Source organism: Triturus cristatus, chromosome 1_2 (assembly GCF_964204655.1).
Source record: "Triturus cristatus chromosome 1_2, aTriCri1.1, whole genome shotgun sequence".
NCBI classification, from domain to species: Eukaryota; Metazoa; Chordata; class Amphibia; order Caudata; family Salamandridae; genus Triturus; species Triturus cristatus.
In genome coordinates this window covers 194,459,423-194,485,971 of record NC_140580.1, presented here as the reverse complement: position 1 = coordinate 194,485,971, position 26,549 = coordinate 194,459,423, and positions in this window count along the sequence as shown.

The window sequence follows — 26,549 nt, the reverse complement described above, 5'->3', positions numbered from 1 at the left end:
CGTTTACACGTTTACTCTAGAGCAAGCATTCCTGCAATTACAATGAATACATTATGTGAATACAAAAAAGGAAAAACAAATAAAGAGAACAATGATTAAACATGACAAGACATTTCATATGGGTAAAATACAACATAATGCTAAGCAGACGCAAGAGCTTCTTTTGCTCTTGGGGAAAACTCTACGCAGTCCGTAACCCACAGACAGACAGCGAGATAGTCCGCTTGATGTTTGTGAGTGCTCCCTATTTATACTGTTTTTGGGGTTCTTTGCACGCAACTTCTACCTACGTAAGTTACCCAAAAAAGCTATGTCTGCAATAGTTACCAGACATCTGCGGTGGCCACTTCCTTAAAACTGCAATAGTTTCCAGACATCTGCGGTGGCCACTTCCTTAAAAGCATGTACCAGTCCAGGAAGCCGCCTACTGTATGTCGAAAGAATAGGGGGATGTTGAACTCATACAGTGAACTGAGCACTCGGGTAGGGTGGGGGCTACTGGTTTGGAGCAGAGTGCCTTGCAGAAAGAGAAGCTGAATATAATTTGGGTCAGACCTGCCATCAGCCTGCTATACAGCAAAATGGCAGACCTATGGTCAATTTAACAAAGAAGGGCCTACACAGGGGTTTTATGCTGGCTGAGTGGTAATTGTCATATAGTAACACAGGACCCGCTGGTCAATTTAATATGGCCTACAAATTAGGCTGGAAGGGCAAGGACAAGGGTCTCATAATTCAGGTGTGGCCAGAACGGGCCAGGGGCCCCCTATGATACAAAACCTACCCTCTCTCAAGTTGCACGTAGGCTGCTACAGCACCTACATTCTGCATACACCGCTTGGAACCGGTTCAGGGGCATCCTGCCCCCCGCCCAGGCAGGAAACACACAAAGGGGAGAGGGTGTAGCCACCCTTTCCCGCCTCACCACTCTTTTGTGGACACTACTCTGGACACTCCATTAATCTTGGGGATAAAGGTGAATAACGTGGCCCCAGAGCCTCAGGTTAATCTTGGACTTTACAGACTTGACCTTCGACGAGCTGCTGCCCAGCTGACTGAAGAAATCTCCCTTGGGGTAAAGGAGTTACCCCCCTGCTTGGCAGGCACCTGAAACACTGCAAGTGACCCGGTTGGAACTTTGCTGCTCCTACAGACTTCGTCGACTTTCAGCACCCTTGAGGTGGGTTTCCTACGCGTCTTAGAGGCCAGTGAGTGTGCACAGCAAACCTGAGCACTATGGACCGCATGGGTGCCGAGATTCCCAATACCCCAGGACACCAGCCACCTCTTGCATAGCACACGACCCTGACCAGTGGGAAAGTTGTGCTTTGGCCCATTATTGAGCCAACCACCAAGCAGCATTTGTGCCAAAGATCAGTGCCCTAGCCCCCTCCGGTGGCCCGTGGGCTCCCTTTTATGCACTCCATTTTGCTGCCTTCCGCGGTCCTTTGTCTCTCAACTTGTGGGCCCGAGCGGAGGACAATCTCGACATTTAAGAGTTCCCCTGGTTGCTCCAGGCCTGCTCTACAGTCTCTCCAAAGGAGACCTCTCACAGACCTCGTGGGTCTGCACCAGTAGCTGATTAATTTATCTCGCGTGGGTTGCGGTTGCCAAGGCTTAGTGGATCCAATCCGGACACTAACACCGCAGCGACCCTCATCCAACATGGGACAGTTGCCCTCCAGAAGCTGGCCTTCCTTGAAGCCTCCCGGAGCCCGTGGCTGCAGATCCAAGCTAAACCTCTTTCCACTTGAAGCACCCGACATTGACATTGAAGGGCTCTTTCCTTTGAGCTCCCTGGTCACTGTGTCGTGACCCAGACTCTGTCCCCTCTGCTTTCAGGTTCTTCTCTACAACATCTACAACTTCAATCTTCACGGCATCATCGACACTTTTGGCTAGCAGCAGTTTTGTACATTTTCCCATTGAAAATCAGCCCACGACCCGACATCGAAAACGACCTATGCACCCGGCATCCCTGGGGCAGGTAACAGTGGTACCTCGGTACTCTCGTGGTAGTGGGCTCCTCAAAAGCTTAACTCTAAAGTTTTAACTTTGTACTCCTGCTAGAAGTGACTTTAATCTGTTTAAATCAAACCGCGACATTCTCCATAGGCTTTAATAGAGATCCCGATAGCAGCTATTTCTACTGCACGTGCCTCCTGTGGGTCCCCTTCCTCATAACCTGGGGTGGATTCCTAAATGCCCTAGGCAGAGTCTGTAGAATTGTCGTGGTTCTTATACCACTTTTTTAATATATGGTTTGGTCCCCCCCTGGGGCCCTGTGATTCCAGTGCTATTTATTGTGTTTATAAATGCTTGTTTGAATTGTAACTTTGGCACTAGCCTCATAAAGAGACTGTGGGTTTCTGTCTAGAATAAATACATATATTTTATACATATACCTGTGTGGGCTACTCTTTCATTTGGTCATTCAAGAGGTTATCTATGGTAAAACAATAAGCTTAACACTCCTTCAAGACTGAGCCTGAAGGCTGCTCTCCACAGCTACCACTAGGATAGCTTTCTTTAAAGGTTGTCTTAAACCTATCATCAATAAGAGTCGAATTGGACTGGTGCAAGGTGTCCCCTATAACTAGGAGACAGCATATGCCAGGCCAACTTCTCACAGCATACATACTTGAGTACCCCTGATATAGACATTGGGGACAGCCTGCCTGTCAAAAACAAAATATACAGGCTGTCTGACAAAGAGAGGGCCAGCATTGAAGCAGAAGGCACTAAGATATTGGAATCTGAATCATTTAGACCTCCAGTATTCCCTGGTCAGTCCAGTAGTGCTGGTACCAAAGTTCACCCCACCGGACACTGCCCCAGAACTCAGATTCTGTGTTGACTACTAGGGACTCAACTCAGTCACCAAGATTGAGGCACACCCCAACCCTGAGCCGACAAGCTCATTGGGGCTGCCAAGTTCCTGAGCACTTTTGATTTTACCTCAGGATACTGGCAGATTGCCGTGACCGAGGGGCATAAAGAGAAGTCAGCCTTCTCTATCCCAAAGGGCAACTTTCAGTTTAAAGTGATGCCATTTGGACTCAAGAATGCCCCTGCCCCTTCCAGTGGCTGGTTAACCAGGTCTTAGCTGGGATGGAGGCCTAAAGTGCTGAATATTTAAATGCCATAACTTCCTACAGTGGCACCATGCACGACCAACCATTTTACCTGCAGGAAGTGGTTCAGGCTCTGCAACTGGCAGGCCTGACTATGAAGGCCAGTAGAAGCCATATAGGGCAGGAGTCTGTGGTTTACTTTGGTCATCTGGTGGGCAAGGGTAAGCTGCAGTTCCATCAATGGTCAACATCAAGACTACCCTGGCCTGGGAGCCCCAAAACCTCAAACAGAACTGAGGGCCTTCCTGGGCCTCACTGGATAATACAGGAGGTTTGTCAAGAGGGCTGTCAGAAAGCCTTTGACTCTCTAAATCAGGATATGTGCACAGTCCCAGAGCTCAAGGCCCCTGACTTTTGCCAGGAGTTTATTGTCCAAACAGCTGCCTCGGAGAGGAGTATTTAGGCAGTCCTATCACAGCTAAATAAGAAGTGCATGGATCAACCTGTAGCATTCATCGTTAGAAGGGTACTACCTATGGAACAGAGGTGGAGTGCTACTGTAAAAAGAAAGAGGTCTTTGCTGTGGTCCAGCCACTGAAGAAGCTGAGACCATACTTGTTTGGGACTCTCTTCTGAGTTCAGACAGACCACAGCCCCAGAGGGCAGGGTGAAATGTATTTTAAAAGCAGAATATTTATTTGAAGTTTAACAGGTCTAGGTAGCAGATAACTCTTAAATTAGTCTTGCACTACTGCAAGACTATCTCTCCCATAAGATAACTGTTAGAAATTGGGTTTCTAGTTGTCAGAGGTATGCACCCTGTCCAAGCAGGAACCCCAATCCTAGTCAGGGTAAGTCAGACACCATAAATTAACCTGTGCTCATATTATGATAGCTTGGCGCAGAAAAGGCAGGCTTAACTTAAAAGTCAATGTGTAAAGTATTTGTGCAACACTTCAAACAGTAACACCATGAAACACCAGAAAAAGCCCCCACACCAGTTTAGAAGGACAGCATATATTTTTATGAATAAAACAAGACCAATGACAAAAATTCAATAAGTGTAACTGGAATTATGAATTTTTTAAAAATAAATGAAAACATATAGTGCTTAAAAGCTTAAACAACCGGGAACATCTAGTCGCTGTTTAACTGGGTAAATCCAAATTTCAGGCTGACTGTGATGGAGGGCTAGTCGCACACAGTGACCAGTCTTGGCCTGCTGAAAACTACTGGGAGGTGTCACCTATGGATGTGAGAAGCAAAAAGGTCATGCGTCGGTGCCAAACTGCTGGATCAAAGGCGATGTGCCGTCATTGAGCCGCTCAAATCGGAGATGAATCAGCATCAAGCTGCAGGATGTAGTCTATTTTTCGGGAACTGAAGGTGATGCGCCGGACAGTCAGTGATGTGAGGTTCACGGTCCATGCAGCAGTGGTAATGCGTCGGCGTCGAGGGAGAAGTGCAGGTTCTAATCGGTGCACCATCATTGATGTGTGACCTTCAACAGTTGCAGCACTTTATACCCACTTCCAATGGCCCATGCCTGGATTAGCATTACTTGGCAGGGCAAGACTTGCAGCAAGCAAAGTCCAGGTGCAGTTGCAGGTGGATGACAAGTGTTTGATGTCCTTGACACTTAGAACAAGGGGCATGCCAGCATGCCATTTGAGTCACTCTGGGCTCAAGAGAGATGGGCCCAGTCCTTCCTCCGCAGAGCAGAGTAGAGCAGGCAGGAGGACAGCACAGCATAAAATCAGCTCTTCCAAAACAGCAGTCCAGCAGAGTGACAGTTCTTGTAGCAGCATAGCAGTTATTCTTCCTGTCAGAGGTCTGCACAGGCACAGTAGTGTCTAATTTGGTGGGGTCAGAGACCCAGTTCCCAGTTGTGCCTTCAAAGTGGAGGTGACTTTAAAGAGGGGCTTTTAAGTCCACAGAGGTCCTCCCTCCCAGACTTGGCTCCAAACTCACTACAGAGGTGTATGCAGCCCTTTCTGTGGGGTAAAAGACCAGTCAACATGGCAGTAAAACTTCACACACAGGTTCTTCAGTGGCAGGCCTGAGACATGGTTAAATAGCTACTTGTGTGGGTGGCACAATCAGTGCTGCAGGCCCACTAGTAGACTTTAATTTAGAGGCCCTGGGCACATGCAGTGCACTCTACTAGGGAATTATCGATAAATGAACTGTGCCAATTGTGGCTAAGTCATTCAAACCATGTTTTAGGGGAGTAGCAAATGCACATTAGCACTGCTTTGTAGTGGTAACGTGCTCAGAGTGCTGAAGTCAATTAAAATAAATCAGCAAAACTATGAGGCAAGCAGGCAAAACTTTTGGGGGAGACCAGCCAAAGGCTGTCAGGTCTAACAATAACATTGGAGTTGCCTTATTACATTTCACAAGACCAAATACTACTGACAAACCAACATATAATTCAAAAGGTTACTTTAAAGATAGTTCAAGTTTGCAGAAAGTACTCCAGGATGTAAAAGTCAGTGTCCTGCACAATGCGACTCTCAACGCACAAAATGCGACACTTTTGTGCCCAACAGTACCTGTAGTTGCGATAAGGTTCCCAAAAGCTATAACAAGGAAGCTTGCAAAGGCGATGCGATACTCCTGAGATCCTGGGGAGGCTTTGCAGCAGCCCTGCTTCACACAGCAGAGGTGGATGCGCCGGCTCCGATCTGTAAGGGGAGGATGCGATGACTTTGGCCTTCGTTGCGTAGGTTTCTTAGGGGGAAGCTTCACGCACAGGTTCGATGCGACACTCTTCGATGTGGTGCGATGCGTGGCGCAGCGTTGCCTTCCGGTGCCGCAACTCTCGATGCGCCACGTAACGGGACTCTGCGTCGACGCACGCAACGACTGGAGACTTTCACGCACCGGCAGTGGTGCGGCTCGCAAACTGGTTCTGCGACGACCCTCGCAATGTCAGGAATCTTCACGCTTCGGGACGATGCTCAACGCACTCGGCGATGCGGGGACCCTGCGTGTTGCGATGGTGCCGCGATGAAATTTTCCACGCACTCTTGTTCTTGCGACACGCAATCGGATGATGCGTTGGGTACCAGTTACTCTTTTCACGCTTCTGCTTCCCAGCTCCCAAAACACAGCAAAACGACCTCCTGAGGCCCCAAGACTGGGCAAACACTCCAAGGCAGGTCAGAACTCTCTCAGCAGAGTTCCAGGGGAGCTGGTGGTGAAGTCCTTTTGTTCCTGGGACTTCTTAACAGGGAGCCAGCTCTTCTCAGGCCCTTGGAGATCAGAATCAAAAGAAGGGGACACAGCAAAGTCCTTCCCCTCTCCTTGGCAGCAAAGCAAAACAGCAAGCAGGCAGTCTTCTCCTCTTCAGTTCTTTTCAGCTTTCTCCTTGGCAGAGGTTTCTTCTTAGTTCCAAAGTGATCTAAAATTTAGGTGTATGGGGTCCTCTTCTTATACCCCTCCAAGTCTTTGTCTCTCTTTGTTCCAGTGGGGGGATTCCCCTGCTCAAACCGGTTCCTGGGTGTGCTCTGCTCTGGAGCACCTGGTTCCTTTCAGAGTGAGGGGCAGGGTCGTTAGACGCTGAGCAGGAGGTGGAGCCTTCTTTGTGCCAGCAGAGGCAGAGTCCTCAGCCTGGCCAGCAGGGGGTGGAGCCGGCATTGTGTTTGTCAGGGGCAGCCCTATTCAAACCCAGGGACTACTCCTCCCACCCATCTAAAGCAGATCTCCCTATTCACCCTGCTGCTGACTCATCCAGGCTCCTGGAGCCACCTAGCCCATCACATGACACCAGTCAGCCAACCAGCACACAGGCACACAGGAAGGTTAAACAGGAGAATAGCTACTTTCTAAAAAGTGCTATTCTCACACAGTGAATTTAAAAACCATCTTGCTAAAAAGATGTATAGTTAAATTCTGAACACAGAGATACCAAACTTGGATGTTCTATCTTGCCCTTATGGGAAGATAGGCATGTAAACAGCCTTCCCCATTCTATCCTATGGGCAAGATAGCCTCTCAGCAGTGAAAAACGAAAATGGCTGTAATTCACTACCAGGGCCTGTTACACACCTCAGTACATGCCCTACCTTTCAGATACACTGCACCCAGCCCAGGGGGGTACCTAGGGCCACCATAGGGATGCCTGACATGTACAGAAAGGGAAGGATAAGGCCTGGTCAGTGGGTGCACTGGCCAGGTCGACATGGCAGTCCTGGACTGCACATAGGCACTGCAAGCAGGCCTAAGACATCATTTTAGCGCTACTCCAGTGGGTGGCACAATCAGTGCTGCAGCCCACTAGTAGCATTTGAATCACCAGCCCTGGCACACTCAGTGCACTTTACTAGAGGCTAACAGGTGAAACAAATATACCAATCATGGATAACCAATCAATTTAACAATTTACCAAGGGAGCACTTGCACTTTGACACTGATCAGCAGTGGCAAAGTGCCCAAAGCATCTAAACAAGCAAAAACGAAATCCAGCACAGCATCAAAAATACAGGAGGTAGAGGCAAAAAGTCAGGGTAACCACGCCAAAGATGCCAGGTCTAACAGGAAGAGATAACCAGTTTCTGTTTAGTGTCTTTGGAATTGGGGTACAAAGTCATATTTTGTGGTAAAGTTGGGTTTTTGATAAAAATTTCAAAATTGCCACTTTTAGAAAGTGTATATGATTCTGCTGTTAGCTCTTTTGTGCCTAGATCCTGTCCTGGGTTACATGACTGGGTGTAACTGACAGTTGGACTTATGGATTTCTCAAAGACAGCCCCACTTAAACCTGAATAGCCTTTGCTCTGCCTTCACACACAGGGCCTAATAACCCTGCACTGTCACTTCAGCCAACTTGGAGCTAGGGCTGGGGAGGCAGCAATTCCATGCACTTTAAAGCCACTGTCTAGAAGCTTTTCCCACCTTTTAAATACATTCCATCTGGCTGTCCAGTGCCTAGACTAGGGGTGACTTAAAAGTATTAAAAAGGAAGGTTTGGGCATTTACAAAGAAAAGGTTTTCTTTGCCATGTCAAAATGGCAGTCTAAAACTGCATTCAGTCTGAAATGGCAGGCCTGAAACATCTTTGAAAGTGCTACTTAAGTGGGAGGCACAATAGGTGCTGCAGGTCCACTGGTAAAATTAAATTTGCAGGCCCTAGGTATATGGTACACCACTCTACAAGGGACTTATAAGTAGATTAAATATGCCAATTGGATATAAGTCAATTTAACCATGTTTTAGGGGATGGAGCACAAGCACTTTAGCACTAGTTAGCAGTGGTAAAGTCGTTAACAAGGCTAGTTTAGCCGAAATGCATAGACGTTTGTTTGTCTACATGCGTTATTTTATTTGCAATCAAACCCTTCCATGGGAGTGCCATCTCTAAACTATTTGTTCCTTGGAGTTGGAAAATATTTCGGTTCTGAACACGGAAACTAACGTGCACCCAGTCAGGATGCACACTGCAGGCGCCTTCAAGTTTCCCCGGTGGGGAGATTGGGTGCATCGGGTTTTCACAGCGGATATTGTTTATTGAGACAGGCTGAAAGACCAAAGAAGGATAGACCCGCTAACCGAGGAAGAGGAAAGGGGAAGGAAAAAGGAAAAGACTCCAACAAAGACGCAGGATCAGACATGGGAGTAGTAGAACCAATTCAGGGCAGACGCAGTTTGCGCCAGAAGAAGAAAATCTAGAAGATCAAGAAGAAAAACTAACTGTCCTGAATTTATCCCAAATAAATCTTACTAAAGAAGAAACATCCTTGCTGGAATTAGGACTTTCATTTTGCCCCACCTCAGGATTTGAATATGCACAGGTCAGAATTGACCTATTTTTGTTCATTAGAAAATTAAAATTGAAGAAAATACATAACTCCAAAAGCCATTCATGTATTACTATTAAAAATGTACCATCTTGGGATTTGCTGATTGGGGAAGCTGAGGGACTGCTTGCTCTGGAAACCCTCTACCGTGAAAGTGAGGAAGGAGATCCCCATGTTGAGATGGAACATTTGATGGGAAATTTGGGGATTGATATTAGATCAGCTAGTAGGAGTGGTTTTAAAACAAAACCACACTCTATTCCCCTATGATAATCTGGATGTTTTCCATGAAATGGTAATTAAAGATCTGACGAGGCTGAGAAAAACTGGAGGGGCATTTACTGATAATCTCACTGTGGAATCTAGAAAGGCATTACTATCCTTGAAAGATGATACTTCGATCATTATCAAAAAAAGTGATTAAGGAGGGAATGTGGATATTATAGATGCAGATCTGTATCATCAGGAAGCAATGAGACAACTGGGGGATGTTAATTGTTATGAGGTGATTTCTATGGATCATTATAAGACCAGTGTAAATACTTATCAGTTACAACTTATGCAATGGTATGAGGAAATGATCTTGGAACAAGATGAATATAACTTTTTGAGATCTGACTACCCGAGAATCCCTCTTTCTATCTATTGCCAAAGGTGCATAACAATTGTACAATCCCCCAGGGAGACCTATTGTCTCATCTAAGGAGAGCTTCCTGGAAAATACTGCCAAATATATTAATTATTTCCTTTTTCCATTTGTGAAAACTCCGTGCTGTATGGAAAGTGATGATTTTCTTACCAAGATCCATAATCTTGTTTGTGCTGACTCATACGTCATGATTACATTGGATGTAACTGCCTTGTATACTTCCATGGACCATGAATTTGGGGCTCATGCATGTGAATATTTTCTAAAAAAGAGGCAGGCTTGCTTCTTGGAAGACAATCGTATGCTCATTTAGATGATTGGCACATTCTTGAAGGATAACATCTTTATACATGAGGGGACCCTGTATAGACAAAACATGGGGACCGCCATGGGGACCTCCTTTGCCCCCAGTTTCGATAATCTGGTGATGGGCTCGTAGGAGAAGCAGGTAGCCTGGGCTGATGGAAACTCAGAATATGTACAGAACACTTTGATTTGGACCCGTTACATTGACAATATATTTTTATTGTGGAATGGGTCCAAGTCAAAGGCTGAAGAATATATAAGGATTCTCAACGATAACACCTTCAATTTGCACTTTACATCACATATGAGCTCCAGTGAGATCTCCTTTTTAGACATCTTGCTTTAAGTGAGGGATGGAAGAATCAACACTACAGTCTATCGTAAAACAACTGCAGGGAATAGCTCTTTGCACTTTAAAAGTCACTACTACAAAAATCGAAAAGATAATATCCCTTATGGCAAAACACTGAGACTAAAAAGGATTTGCAGTCAGGAGCAAGAATTTGATAAACAAGTGATTAAAATGAACAGGAGATTTCAAAGAACCGGATATTGTTTGAAAACATTGAATACTGCAACAGTGAAATCACAGAATATAGCTAGATTTCTCACTTGTTTAAATTCCATGTCCCCCAAGGTATACCAAATAATGAGAAAGCCCTAGAAGCTAGTGAATGGTGATACATTGATAGGGAAAGATTTACCAACAGTACCTCTGGTGACGCATAGGAAAGGTAGAATGCTGGGAGACACCCTCACACATAGCTACTTTGTGAGAAGTTGTAAATCAGATACTTGGTTATGTACCACCAAGGGATGTTTTTAATGCAACCACTTCAAAGCTTGTAGGAAGGTTAATAATGTCTAGCTGTTCTAGACCTCAGACAGACAAAAAAGAAGGGTAAATGGGTTTTATAACTGTAACACTAACCATTTTGTATATGAGTTATCCTGCCCCTGCCTCTTAATGTACATAGGGAGTACAATGTTTCCACTGAAAAAGCATATTCTGGAACACCAAGGAGTGATTAAAAATCATGATTTTACCTACTCTGTGGCTAGGCATTTTTATGATCAACATGAGAGTGATCCAGGATTACTGAATAACTTTGCAGTAGACAGAGTCAGTAGACAGAGTCACCCTGAATGCAAGAGGAGGTAATAGGGTGATAATCCTGAGATGCCTAAAGTCTAGATACATCTTAGACCTGCACACAAAATTCCCGGCTGGGTTAAATAAAGATGAGGAGTTGGAAGTCCATTTGTGTTGACTACTGATAACAGAGTGCTTTCTTCTCCAAGTGCTACAAAAGTAGTAGCTTACTCTTATATTACATAGCAGATAGACTAGAACTTGTAAGCTTGTATTGTTACCAGAATTGCTCCCTGCTAGTACCTTCCCTCTAGATGATGTTGACTTATTTATTGATTAAATTGATGGATTTGTATGAGGAATGGATGTTGTATTGTAGATATTATCAAATTATATTATTAGTATTTCTGTCTCAAGAAGAAACCCTTTTCTGCAGAGTATAATATATTGAAGAAATTCATTTATATATATATATTGATATTTTGTTGTATGTGGTTTTACCTGAAGGTATTTTATAGGATATATATCTATTTATATAAGTTTAACTGATTCCCATTTATTCATATCGCTCCTAGTACATTTTAAGTTTCACGAAGAAGGTATGATTAGAAGTAATTGAGCTGACATAAAGTGGTTTTTAGAAGATCTTCAAGTATTAGTGAATTTAAGTCAGATGACATTATACAAGGGCACTGGCCCGAGACATAGCTTTGCCTATCTAGACCTCTGAATTCCCATGTCAAAGTTCTGCACACATGAGTGTTAAGATTTTTCTTTTGCAAATGAGTTTGAGGGAAAAAAAAACTGCAACAATACATTTTAAAAAAAAACGAATATATATTATAATATCATGAATTTGCTTTGCAAAATGAATCTGAGTGAATAGATGAAATTGGAAAAAAGACAAAAGAAGGTATTTCTTACATATCTATGATGAACCTTAAAAAGATGTGGGCCAGAGGCCAGTGTAACTTTGAAAAAGGCTGGGATCATCCGAAACGCATACGCTTTAATGCTTTAATAAAGTGAATAAATCTTTATCTCGCCTGGAGTGCCCACTTCTGCTCTTGCATTAAGAGATTTGTAATGAATATATATATATATATATATATATATATATATATATATATATATATACATATATCCACGCTCCACGTCTCCTCTTCTTTTAGAAAAGACACAGCACTCGCGGGGGAGAGTCAAAGATTTATTACGACTCACAGCGCTAAAACCAGACGCGTTTCGGGTATGCCTTCCTCAATGGTTTACAGGCACATCAGAAGCCGCCATATTTATGTATCATTACCACATTTCCTGTGCAACAACATCAACAAGGGACTAACACATCCCCGTAAATCGCTAGCGCCATATTGTAGTGGTTTATACATCATGTATCATTAGTATACCACAGGTACTTATTGTTAACAACGACTTTGTTTAGACAAGTACACTTATTGACAACTTTGTTAAAGAAATGAAATCACACTCAAAATGGGCTACCAGTTCAGTATGTACAAATTCCTAATTTCCCCGATTTTTCACATGGCAACATAATTATCCTGTGCCATGATGGAGTATGTCTATACCACCCCATCAACTAGTACATAACCCTCAACAGTCCAACGGGTTTGAACAACAGTGTTGCCTCTTGTAGTTGCCTATACTCTGGGGAGCAAATGCAAATTAATTTTGCCCTGTATGGGCCAAGCCCTCCAAAACATTAGCGCTTACATTAAAGATCAAAATCATACACATGATGAAAGAAGAAAGAAAAGAAAAGAGACTTTAGATAATCGAATGCTACAGATATGTTTTACAATAAGTTCCTATTACCTCAATTCATTAAAACAATTCAGTTTATGTTCGCTGTAACTAAGCCAGTGGAGTGTAAAGAGAAAAGAGCCCCTTACCCTAAATGTACAGTAAGTTCCTCATTACTGTTGAGCCCACCCGGGGTCTTGGTACCCAGATCTATGATATATCTCGACTCTAACCTCCTCAATCTTGTAATCCTATCCCCTCCTCTTATGTTAGCAGACACTTGATCTATTGCAAAAAAGGTTAATAAATCACTATTGTTGGTTGGTGAGTAGCTACATGAGTGTCTATATAGGTTACTAGTTGGTTTTTTGAGTATCAGTATGATTATCAGTATGAGTGTCTGAGTTTCTGTATGGTTCAGTGGGGGGTATTACGTTGTGCATAGGTGCATGAATGAGTGACTCACTGTTTGTATGTGTTGAAGACAGCATGTGTGCAGGACTATATGGGTGGATGAGTGTGTGCATGGGTGTGTTAGTGAGTGAATGACTATCTCAATAGTGTCTTTATGATTAACTACATATGTTTTCAACTAGTATATGTGACTATTGGTGTATATAAGTGAGTATATGTGAGAGTGAGAGATTGAAAGAGTTCCTGTATGAATAAGTATTTATTGCTATAAGTGATTGTTTAAAAGACTAAGTATGTGTAAGTTTCTGTAGAAGTAAGTGTGGTGGTGTGTGTATAACTGTATATGCAAGTAAATGGATGTTTGATTCTTTATTAGCATGAGTGACTATGTGTATGAGTAGCTCTATGGATGAGTGGCGTTGTGTAACAGGAAGTATAGGTGTATGAGTACATATGATGAGTGAGTACATGTATGAGTGACTGTATAGGACTGTTGGTGAATGAGTGGATGTGTATGTGGATCTTAGAATTACTGAATAGGTTGTTGTAACTGGTATTGGTATGTCCATTGTTTTGAAAATTTTAGTTTCTATTTTTGAATGTGTGTATCAAAGGTTCTATTTGTGGGAGAGGAGGTCTGCCACTCTATCACAAGGATGATGTCATCAGTGATGTCATTTGAGATGTCATCAGTGATGTCATGAGTGATGTCACTGACCATGGCATGAGTGATGTAATATGTGACGTCATCAGCAGTGCATTGTGGGTGCGCGAGTTATAGTTAGCTGAACTAACTATAACGGGGGAATTTCAATGGTTTTGTACGAGTGAAAAGTCCAGCTAACTATAACGCCCCTGAAACCTATGGTTTTTAAAGTGAATTTCTAAGGTTTTTTAAATGCTAATTCCTAACTATAACGTGCCTGAAACCTATGGTTTTTTCAGTGAATTTCAAAGGTTTTTTAAATGCTAATTTCTAACTATGCCTACAGGAAAGAAAAAAAAAAGGAAAAAGAAGCAACAGAAGTCCTCAAAGACGAAGAAAAGTGCAGGAAGAAGGATAACGTGCAGAAAGAACAAACAGAAGAGCAGAAAGAAGCCTTGTTGCAAAATCATCCTGTACCCTCAACTTTTTCAGACGGATACTGGTAGTAACTGAGTCTGACTAACCAGTCCAAGAGCCAGTGCTATGTTAAAAGACACTCAGAATACAGTAAAAACACCAACATAGACTAGGGAACACTATGGGTTGGGGTCCCCCTGTGATTAGCATGACCTCCTCTGTCAACCCCTAGTATATAATAGGGCAGGGGATTAAAACTACCTCTTAAAATGCGCCACAGGGCATGTTTGTACACATCACCTCAGGCCCCGTCCCCTCCCTTCCCCACTGTTTAAACACACCCTGTGGCCGTTTTTTAAGTTGGGAGATTAAGTCCCCTTGAATCTTGAGGGTCCCTAGGGGCAAAATAGCCCACTAGGTACATCCAGTAAGCGCCATTGCAGAGAGGTGTAAAAAGGGACACAGCCTGCACCACCTCTCTGCAACGCAGAGCAGTGGCGCTTACTGGAAGCACCTGGTGGGGTAGTTGGCCCCCAGGGTCGCTCAGGATTGAAAGGGAATTATTTCCCACACTTAAAACGCACCACAGGGCGTGTTTGCACGCGTCACCTCAGGCCCCGTCCCCTCCCTTCACCATTGTGTAAACGCGCCCTGTGGCCATTCTAAGTTGAGAGATTAAGTCCCCTTGAATCCTGAGGGTCCCTAGGGTCAAACTAGCCCACTAGGTACCTCCAGTAAGCGCCACAGAGCTGCGTTGCATAGAGGTGTAAAAAGGGGCGTGGCCTCAGAACACCTGTCTGCAACGTAGCTCCCTGTCGCATACTGGAGATACCTGTTCAGCTAGTTGGCCCTCAGGGACCCTCAGTATTGAAGGGGAATTAATTTCCCAACTTACAACTGGCCAGGGGGGGCGTTTGCAGAGTGCTGCAAGGAGGGGGTGTGGCCTCCGGTGCGATGCCTGTCTTTTATTTATTTTATTTTTTTAAGAAGGAGGGCTGTGTGGCCCCCCTTCTTTTTCTAATTTATTGGCCCTGGGGACCCCATCCTCCAGGGCCTGCACCCTAATTTTTTTAGTTGAAAAAAATTAAATATGGCCCTCCCAAGGCCTTAATCGGCCCCGGGGATCCCAACCCCCGGGTCATGGCCTTTTTTTTTTTTTTAATTCTTTAGGAGGGGGCTGCGTTGCCCCGCTCCTCAGGCCACGTATGGCCCTGGGGACCCCATCCCCGGGGCCGGCCTTTGTTTTTTATTATTTTAAAAAAAATATATATTTATAGAAACACCTAGGACATGCTGGACAAACCGTATGTACCTATCACCATGACGATTTGCGTGATATTCATTAAAAGGTGACTATGCATACAATGAATCTACGTGAAATGTATTTACACCGCTAGTGAAGCTCCTACGTGTCTGACGCCCTACTGTGTCTAATCCCGGCACCCCCGCCGGTAGGAACTCTCCAAGTAGACACCCTTGTCGTTTATTTATACAAACATGGGTAGCTATTGACGGGCACAATTAATACACATGCACACCAATCCATTCAAAGGGGATTCGACAAAAATTCGACCAAACTATGCAAGAAACCCCCCTCACGGTTAATAAAACACACATCCACCACCGGATGTGTAATACTTTTTATTTTACTCTCTGGAAAGGAGACGAACCTCACTTGAGAGTCACCGCGTGCTCCTGGCTGAGCCCAATGCTGTGTTACACCCACCAGTGCCCGCCGAGTGCCACACACCTCTGTGTTGTATTCCACCAGCTAGTGCGTATGCTATGACACTCTCTAGCCCATGTGCACTGTAACACCACCCCGTGAATATGACATGCCACACTTGCCTTCGCACGGGTTATATTGCCCCATCTCACGTGCCTTCCTCGATGCCTATGTTATAACGCACAGCGCTATGCCATACATATTACAATCTGGTATCCATATCTTTGTCACAGTGCATATGCAACGTTACACTCCCCAGCACATATTTTATATTACAACTTTAGAGACTAGTTAGGTTACACAACACTGCCCTGTGCATATTACACTCCAAGGTGCGTATCGCATAGCAAGCGCTAGTGCCTGTGCTATCTCGCGCTCTCCAATGTATCTGTCATTGCGCACAATGTATTGCATATTATATTTCACGCCCGGTTCATCTTATATCACACTTTTTGGTGCATAGTTTATACCATATACTATATGTAGTTTTCATTTTCAATTGTGCTCTCAGGACTATGTTCTATATAACACTGCGTCCACCTACCCTTTTCATGGGCATTACATTTTGCGATGGGGGTGGAGGGTCAGGGGGTGTTTCTGTCAAGTGAGCCCGGAGTCACCATCACAAACGTCCTCTTTTTCCTGAATAAAAGTGAGATTATGCTGCATACATGTTCATATTTTAAGTAGATCGCTCAGACACACATTTTAAAAACAATAAAGTTCCTAATACCCACCTTCTCTGAACAATTAGCTTGCTGCCCCATCCACCTCCTCCCTTTCCTCTGTTGTCTGAATCAATGGACTAGCCTCCTCCATCCTGCCATGCATGGTCTGATGTGCTGCCACTGCCCTCCATTTAGCATGATGTACCAGTCCACTCCTCCTGCCCTCCATTGCCCAATTCTATGGCCCATCACTTGACCTCCTGCTTAGCCTCTGTGCTTAGCTTGCTGCCCCTAATCTCCTTCCCCCTGCCCTCCGATGTCTTTGTGCACGCCCCTGCTCCACCCTTTTTGCCCACCATGTTCCATGGACCTGCCACTCCTATCTACTCTGATTGTTCTGTTGAGCTGCCACTCCCCTCCCACCTGCCTAGCATTGACAGATGACTGTAACCTGTCCCTGCCACCTCCACCCTGCCTGTCCACATGCCATGCCCCTATCCCCTGTCCTTCATGGTCCATTTTACTGCCACACCCTTCTGCCCTCCCTGGTCTGTTGTGCTGCAACTGCTCCGCCTGCCTACCCCGCGTGGTCTGTTGTGAGCCCCCTTCCCCTGAACTCTCTTGTCTGTGCCCAGGTCCTGACCCTCCCTTCTATCCGCCATGGTCCTTTGTGCATGCCCCTGCGCCCTCCTTCTTGCCCATCATAGCCATTGTGCTGCCACTAACCCTCCCGCTTGCCATGCATGGTCTTCTGTGCTGCCATGACCCCTCCCACCTTCCCTGTGTGGTCAGCTAGCTGCCCATGACCCCCTCCCACCGTCCCTCCATGGTCTTTGTGTATGCCATCACAGTCCCATTGTTGCTCTCCATGGTGTGTCTTGTTTCTAGTTGCCATCCTGCCTGACCTTCATGGTCATCTTGCTGCTCCTGCCCTGCCCCCTTGCCCCCAGCCCTCTGTTTCCAAAGTGCAGACCCCTATTCCCTCCCTCCTGGCTTGTCTGTTCCATTGTAATGCCCCTGATCCGTCCCTCCTGCCCTTTATGGTCTGTTATGCTGCAGCTTTTTCTCCTGTCTGTCCATTATGGTCAGCTAGCTACCATTGCCTCTTTCCCCTCTGTTCTCTGTTGTCCATGTGCATGGTCCTGTCCCCTCCCTATTGCTTTCTATGGATTGTTGTGCTGCACTCCCGTCCCGCATGCCCTGTGTGGTGTATTGTGCTGCTGCAAACCCTGATGCCTGTAGGGTCAGTTTGGTGCACCTCTCCATGTCCCTCCTGTCCTCTGTTATCCGAGTCCATGTCCCTACCCTAATTCCTCCTGCCTACCATGATCCAATGTTTTGAACTTGGTAAGAGGGAGATTTTGAAAAAAAACTGGGGTATTTATTTTCCCCTTTGAGCTACATTGAAAAAGAGGAGATTGTAGATAGGAGACAGATCAAATAAAGCCCATTTGAGCTTAAAACATTGGACTTTTCCTGAGTGAAACGGGTCTGTTGGCATGTATGGTTGTACTACCACTGCCTCTTCCTTCTGCCCACAATGGTCTATTATATTGCCACAGCCTCTCTTGCCAGTCCTGTATTGTTGGTTTGTTGCACCTGCCCCCCTTTCCACTGCCCTCCATAGTCTGTTGTGCTGCCACTGCCCTTCCTGCCTGCCCAGTGTGGTCAAATTTTTGCCTCTGCACTCTCCTACCTGCCTTCAATTTTCAGAGTCCGTGCCCCTGGCCTCTGCCTTTCAACAGTATCCCAATGAACAACTAGATTGCTAACATTCTATATTTATTACAAAAGTGTGGAACGCCTGATGTCATCTTGATGTAATCAAAACTGTAATACCTAGAGCATTTCCTTTAGAAATTACATTTATGAGACCGTCTTAGTTGCATCAAAATTATGGTTAGTGCTCTAAAAAACTAAAATGAGGACATATTTTCTGAGTTTTCAAATAGCGACAAAGAACTTTTAAATTATTTGTAATCTTTATGTTTTTTTATCCAGTTGACCACTTGATTAAATGTTGCACCAAGGGGAGAGGATGTGGTGTTACTTCCAGAGCTGCAGACTTTGCAACTGGGGAACCAGGTTGGAGTTTCTGCTTCAGCTCAACATTCTGTGATTCTGGTCAAATCACTTAATCTCCCCATGTCTACAACCAAAATGAATTTGATCTTGTGTGATGTAACCAATGCTCATGTAAAGCACTCCAATACCTGACAAGTCTGCACTATAAAAAACTGCAAATACACAAAAAATAAGTGTTTTGCACACTTCTGTCATTGGGCTACATGTGGGCTACATCTGGGTGATATTTGTGCTGCATTTGGACTCTTTTGTCTCTGGTGGCCATCTTGGGAGATTTATTTGTTATGAAGATTCCTAATTTCCTCATTTACTGCAGTCTCCTCAGTAGGAAATACTTTCAGTTTTTTACTTTGTTTCCATCAAGAAGGTATTCAGATATGTCACACATTTGCCATAAATTCTGAATGTTAGCACTCTAGTTGCTCATAAGATCACTGTAGTAAAGCTACTGCTCACCATGGAAGTCTGCTGCTGGTATTAAAAGTGCATGTTTCAGTCTGCATATCAGAATTTTTTAATGAAATAAAAGAGGATTTGAGAAGTCACTCAAAATGTGCCCTAATTTTTCTTTCTTCAGCACTAATCATAATGTCTATGGCAAAATGAACCCCTCATTGTGTTCCTTTTTAAATTAAATGTTTTAAGTGTTACCAGTTTATTCCAATCAAGATGGCTTCAGGTGTGCCATACTTTTGTCATAAGTAAGACAGTAAGCGCTCTAGTTGTTCTTAAGAACACTCTGGGACATTCTGTCATTGGGCAATAGTTGGGCTACATCTGGGTGATATTTGGGCTACATTTGGGCTCTTTTGTCTCTGGTGGCCATCTTGGGAGATTTATTTGTTATGAAGTTTCCTAATTTCCTCATTTACTGCAGTCTCCTCAGTAGGAAATACTTTCAGTTTTTTTTTTTGTTTCCATCAAGAAAGCATTCAGATGTGTCACACATTTGCCATAAACTCTGAATGTTAGCACTCTAGTTGCTCAATAGATCACTGTAGTAAAGCTACTGCTCACCAGGGAAGTCTGCTGCTGGTATTCAAAGTGCATGTTTCAGTCTGCATGTCAGAATTTTTTTATGAAATAGAAAAGGATTTAAGAAGTCAAAATGTGCCCTAATTTTTCTTTCTGCAGCACTAATCATAATTTCTATGGCAACATGAACCCCCTCATTTTGTTCCTTTGTAAATTAAATGTTTTAAGTGTTACCACTTTATTCCAATCAAGATGGCTTCAGGTGTGCCATACTTTTGTCATAAGTAAGACTGTTAGCGCTCTAGTTGTTCGTTAGAACACTCTGGGACATTCTGTCATTGGGCTATACTTGGGCTACATCTGGGTGATATTTGGGCTGCATTTGGGCTCTTTTGTCTCTGGTGGCCATCTTGGGAGATTTATTTGTTATGAAGATTCCTAATTTCCTCATTTACTGCAGTCTCCTCAGTAGGAAATACTTTCAGTTTTTTACTTTGATTCCATCAAGAAGGTATTCAGATGTGTCACACATTTGCCATAAATTCTGAATGTTAGCACTCTAGTTGCTCATTAGATCACTGTAGTAAAGCCACTGCTCACCACGGAAGTCTGCTGCTGGTATTAAAAGTGCATGTTTCAGTCTGCATATCAGAATTTTTTAATGAAATAAAAGAGGATTTGAGAAGTCACTCAAAATGTGCCCTAATTTTTCTTTCTTCAGCACTAATCATAATGTCTATGGCAAAATGAACCCCCTCATTGTGTTCCTTTTTAAATTAAATGTTTTAAGTGTTACCAGTTTATTCCAATCAAGATGGCTTCAGGTGTGCCATACTTTTGTCATAAGTAAGACAGTAAGCGCTCTAGTTGTTCTTAAGAACACTCTGGGACATTCTGTCATTGGGCAATAGTTGGGCTACATCTGGGTGATATTTGGGCTACATTTGGGCTCTTTTGTCTCTGGTGGCCATCTTGGGAGATTTATTTGTTATGAAGTTTCCTAATTTCCTCATTTACTGCAGTCTCCTCAGTAGGAAATATTTTCAGTTTTTTATTTTGTTTCCATCAAGAAAGCATTCAGATGTGTCACACATTTGCCATAAACTCTGAATGTTAGCACTCTAGTTGCTCAATAGATCACTGTAGTAAAGCTACTGCTCACCAGGGAAGTCTGCTGCTGGTATTCAAAGTGCATGTTTCAGTCTGCATGTCAGAATTTTTTTATGAAATAGAAAAGGATTTAAGAAGTCAAAATGTGCCCTAATTTTTCTTTCTGCAGCACTAATCATAATTTCAATGGCAAAATGAACCCCCTCATTTTGTTCCTTTGTAAATTAAATGTTTTAAGTGTTACCACTTTATTCCAATCAAGATGGCTTCAGCTGTGCCATACTTTTGTGATAAGTAAGACTGTTAGCGCTCTAGTTGTTCGTTAGAACACTCTGGGACATTCTGTCATTGGGCTATACTTGAGCTACATCTGGGTGATATTTGGGCTACATTTGGGCTCTTTTGTCTCTGGTGGCCATCTTGGGAGATTTATTTGGTATGAAGTTTCCTAATTTCCTCATTTACTGCAGTCTCCTCAGTAGGAAATACTTTCAGTTTTTTACTTTGATTCCATCAAGAAGATATTCAGATGTGTCACACATTTGCCATAATTTCAGAATGTTAGCACTCTAGTTGCTTATTAGATCACTGTAGTAAAGCTACTGCTCACCAGGGAAGTCTGCTGCTGGTATTGAAAGTGCATGTTTCAGTCTGCATGTCAGAATTTTTTAATGAAATAGAAGAGGATTTGAAAAGTCACTCAAAATGTGTCCTAATTTTTCTTTCTGCAGCACTAATCATACTTTCTATTGCAAAATGAGCCCCCTCATTTTGTTCCTTTTTAAATTAAATGTTTTAAGAGTTACCACTTTATTCCAATCAAGATGGCTTCAGGTGTGCAATACGTTTGTCATAAGTTGGACTGTTAGCGCTCTAGTTGTTCTTTAGAACACTCTGGGAAGCTACAGTAGAACACAAAGGAATCAACTGACAATCTCTGCCCTTGTTGGATGTACATGTTTTACTATGAATGTCAGACTTCATTCTCACATGACTGAGAAAGATAATGTGAATTTACAGAAAATATGCTCTCAGTTTAGCTTATAGATCACCTTCCAAACCTCTGTGGGAAAAGCATGAGAAAATAGTTTTCTCTCAAACATGATTCATGATATCACAGCAGAAGGCTTTTTCACATGGTAAAATCACCTTAGAACAAACCACAATTCCTAAAATGAGTATGCTACCATCAACAAATGATTTATAATGTAACTAAATTCTTAAAACCTTCTATTAACTGCAATGCTTTTTAATGAGGTGCTATCATGTATATTGGTCCCAAGATGGCTGTCAACACTTCTTGGATGAAGTACTGACAGCCAATCAGATCTCACGATGAGATGTGTGGTTAGGCTCCGCCCAGATATATCTATCTTTTTAACTCTCATTTTCTCAGGAACTACTGAACGGATTTACACCATTTAAGCAAAAGGCCCAAGTCTGAACTGTGGACTACCTCTTTGCCAAATTTGGTGTAATTCCTTTCAGCAGTTTGGGCTGTAGCTGTGTCAACAGGTCCTATAGGAAAATGTGTTTTGGGACCCCCCTTTTTTCTCGGCCCCCGCTTGACGAATCACCGTGGAATTTTCAGGATAGGAGCGGACCGGAGCTGGCCAAATGTTTGGAAAATTTACCGAAGAAACGTCAATTGGCGCCAACGTTATTCCAAATAGAAAGTTGCAGATTTCCTATGGAAAATAGGTCCTAACTATAACTACCTACTGGCGACTAGTAATATATATATATATATATATATATATATATATATATATATATATATATATATATATATATATATATATATATATATATATATATATATATATATATATATATATATATATATATATATATATTTATTTATTTTTTTCTTTTAAATCTGCAATTCGAATAAAACTGTACATAATTACACTGCTCATCTAATCCAATGTTAAACCCCTTTATATTCTATAAAATACATGAATAAAGTTGTATCAAAAAATATAAATAATCTAAGTTAAAATAAAATCATAAATCATTTTTAAAAAAAATTATAACGGTATAGAAAGTAAACAGTTTTAAAAATAATATACTACCCATCTAAGCCCCTAAACTAACCCACAAGCCAAATAAGTACAACTAAAATGGTTTATACCAAGAATGTAAAATAAAATCCAAAAACTCCATACCTCATAAACCGATCTTTGAACAATGTAATAGTAAACACAAATATTACCAATTTTAATCTAAGCTATGTTAAAAAAAGATATTTTAGTATAGTATATTTTAACAAAGATATTATTGACAAACAGAAAAAAGCAATATACCTACCTTTGATATTATGTCTTACAATATTTTTGCTTCTGCAATATTTTTACCACAGTTTTGTGGTAAAACCTTTTTTATGACTAGATATACAGGTACCATATCTTGAATCATTGTATCAAGTAATGTAGTATCAGGTACAAATAGTATTTACTTTAGAACCTGATGTAAACTGGGTTCAAATTACTCTCACTTCTCTGTATTAAGGCCTCTAATGCTAGTATCTAGGCATTCCAGATGTTTTTTTGATGTTTGCAAAGTTTTGCGAAGTTCATTAATATTCATGGTTCATGATGATCTGAGCTGTGAAAGATTATGAAGAAATCCTTAAGATCACTTGATTTCTCCACCCAAGAAGGAGTTTATATTATAGACATTTAAAACTTAGGATCCTCCCAGATAGTCAGGCACATTAATCTGTTATTTGACAAAATCCCCTAAATAGCATTGATAGAGTAGGAAGTATACTGCTTAGCGAACATCATGTTTCATATTTGTGTTTTATTTCAGTAGCATCAGATTTCACCACTGTGGTATGAAGGTCAGGTGGAGAACATGCATTTTCCCAATTCAGACAACTTTGAGCAAACTCAGTGATGTTGACGTCACAAGAAAAATGAATGAAAGTTTTTGTGGCACGGCCAAAAAGGCTATGATGTTTCCTGACACAGAAAAGGGAAAGAAGACAATGAATAAATGTTCTCCTCTTTTTGGTTTATAAGCACTCTAGAGCATACTAGCCATTATTATACCTCAAACAAGTAACACATTTATCCGACAGTTGCCTTTCAAGATGATGTCTTTGCAAACCATTTTGCAACTGATCAATCCTGGGGACTTTCTAGTGGCGTTACAACAAACAAATGATGGACGGAATGCTGACAATGCATACATTCTCCCCCAGTCAAGAGATCTGGGTTAAATCCATCGTTCTTTTGCCCACTACACCACCCCAGTTTAGACATGGCCATATGCAAATCAGTCTTGACCCTGTGCCTCATGGGAACAGTCCAGCCCGAACTGCCAAGCCATGTCTTCCCTGGACCGGAATCAAGCATCCTAGGACCGGTTTCTGGCTATCAGCCGTCATCAGCCACGATAGCTTGACTCCAGTGGCGTAGTGAGCATGGGTCCCACGTCTGGGAATACCCATCCCACTTAGGGCGAAAAGCGTTACAACAAACAAATGATGGACGGCTTTTCGCCCTAAGTGGGATGGGTATTCCCAGACGTGGGACCCGTGCTCACTACGCCACTGGAGTCAAGCTATCCTGGCTGATGACGGCTGATAGCCAGAAACCGGTCCTAGGATGCTTGATGCCGTTCCAGGGAAGACATTGCTTGGCAGTTCGGACTGGAGTGTTCCCATGAGGCACAGGGTCAAGACTGATTTGCATATGGCCATGTCTAAACTGGGGTGGTGTAGTGGTCAAAAGAACGATGGATTTAACCCAGATCTCTTGACTGGGGGAGAATGTTTGCATTGTCAGCATTCCGTCCATCATTTGTTTGTTGTAACGCTTTTCGCCCTAAGTGGGATGGGTATTCCCAGACGTGGGACCCGTGCTCACTACGCCACTGGAGTCAAGCTATCCTGGCTGATGACGGCTGATAGCCAGAAACCGGTCCTAGGATGCTTGATTCCGTTCCAGGGAAGACATTGCTTGGCAGTTCGGACTGGACTGTTCCCATGAGGCACAGGGTCAAGACTGATTTGCATATGGCCATGTCTAAACTGGGGTGGTGTAGTGGGCAAAAGAACGATGGATTTAACCCAGATCTCTTGACTGGGGGAGAATGTTTGCATTGTCAGCATTACGTCCATCATTTGTTTGTTGTAACGCTTTTCGCCCTAAGTGGGATGGGTATTCCCAGACGTGGGACCCGTGCTCACTACGCCACTGGAGTCAAGCTATCCTGGCTGATGACGGCTGATAGCCAGAAACCGGTCCTAGGATGCTTGATTCCGTTCCAGGGAAGACATTGCTTGGCAGTTCGGACTGGACTGTTCCCATGAGGCACAGGGTCAAGACTGATTTGCATATGGCCATGTCTAAACTGGGGTGGTGTAGTGGGCAAAAGAACGATGGATTTAACCCAGATCTCTTGACTGGGGGAGAATGTTTGCATTGTCAGCATTCCGTCCATCATTTGTTTGTTGTAACGCTTTTCGCCCTAAGTGGGATGGGTATTCCCAGACGTGGGACCCGTGCTCACTACGCCACTGGAGTCAAGCTATCCTGGCTGATGATGGCTGATAGCCAGAAACCGGTCCTAGGATGCTTGATTCCGTTCCAGGGAAGACATTGCTTGGCAGTTCGGACTGGACTGTTCCCATGAGGCACAGGGTCAAGACTGATTTGCATATGGCCATGTCTAAACTGGGGTGGTGTAGTGGTCAAAAGAACGATGGATTTAACCCAGATCTCTTGACTGGGGGAGAATGTTTGCATTGTCAGCATTCCGTCCATCATTTGTTTGTTGTAACGCTTTTCGCCCTAAGTGGGATGGGTATTCCCAGACGTGGGACCCGTGCTCACTACGCCACTGGAGTCAAGCTATCCTGGCTGATGACGGCTGATAGCCAGAAACCGGTCCTAGGATGCTTGATTCCGTTCCAGGGAAGACATTGCTTGGCAGTTCGGACTGGACTGTTCCCATGAGGCACAGGGTCAAGACTGATTTGCATATGGCCATGTCTAAACTGGGGTGGTGTAGTGGGCAAAAGAACGATGGATTTAACCCAGATCTCTTGACTGGGGGAGAATGTTTGCATTGTCAGCATTCCGTCCATCATTTGTTTGTTGTAACGCTTTTCGCCCTAAGTGGGATGGGTATTCCCAGACGTGGGACCCGTGCTCACTACGCCACTGGAGTCAAGCTATCCTGGCTGATGACGGCTGATAGCCAGAAACCGGTCCTAGGATGCTTGATTCCGTTCCAGGGAAGACATTGCTTGGCAGTTCGGACTGGACTGTTCCCATGAGGCACAGGGTCAAGACTGATTTGCATATGGCCATGTCTAAACTGGGGTGGTGTAGTGGGCAAAAGAACGATGGATTTAACCCAGATCTCTTGACTGGGGGAGAATGTTTGCATTGTCAGCATTCCGTCCATCATTTGTTTGTTGTAACGCTTTTCGCCCTAAGTGGGATGGGTATTCCCAGACGTGGGACCCGTGCTCACTACGCCACTGGAGTCAAGCTATCCTGGCTGATGACGGCTGATAGCCAGAAACCGGTCCTAGGATGCTTGATTCCGTTCCAGGGAAGACATTGCTTGGCAGTTCGGACTGGACTGTTCCCATGAGGCACAGGGTCAAGACTGATTTGCATATGGCCATGTCTAAACTGGGGTGGTGTAGTGGGCAAAAGAAAGATGGATTTAACCCAGATCTCTTGACTGGGGGAGAATGTTTGCATTGTCAGCATTCCGTCCATCATTTGTTTGTTGTAACGCTTTTCGCCCTAAGTGGGATGGGTATTCCCAGACGTGGGACCCGTGCTCACTACGCCACTGG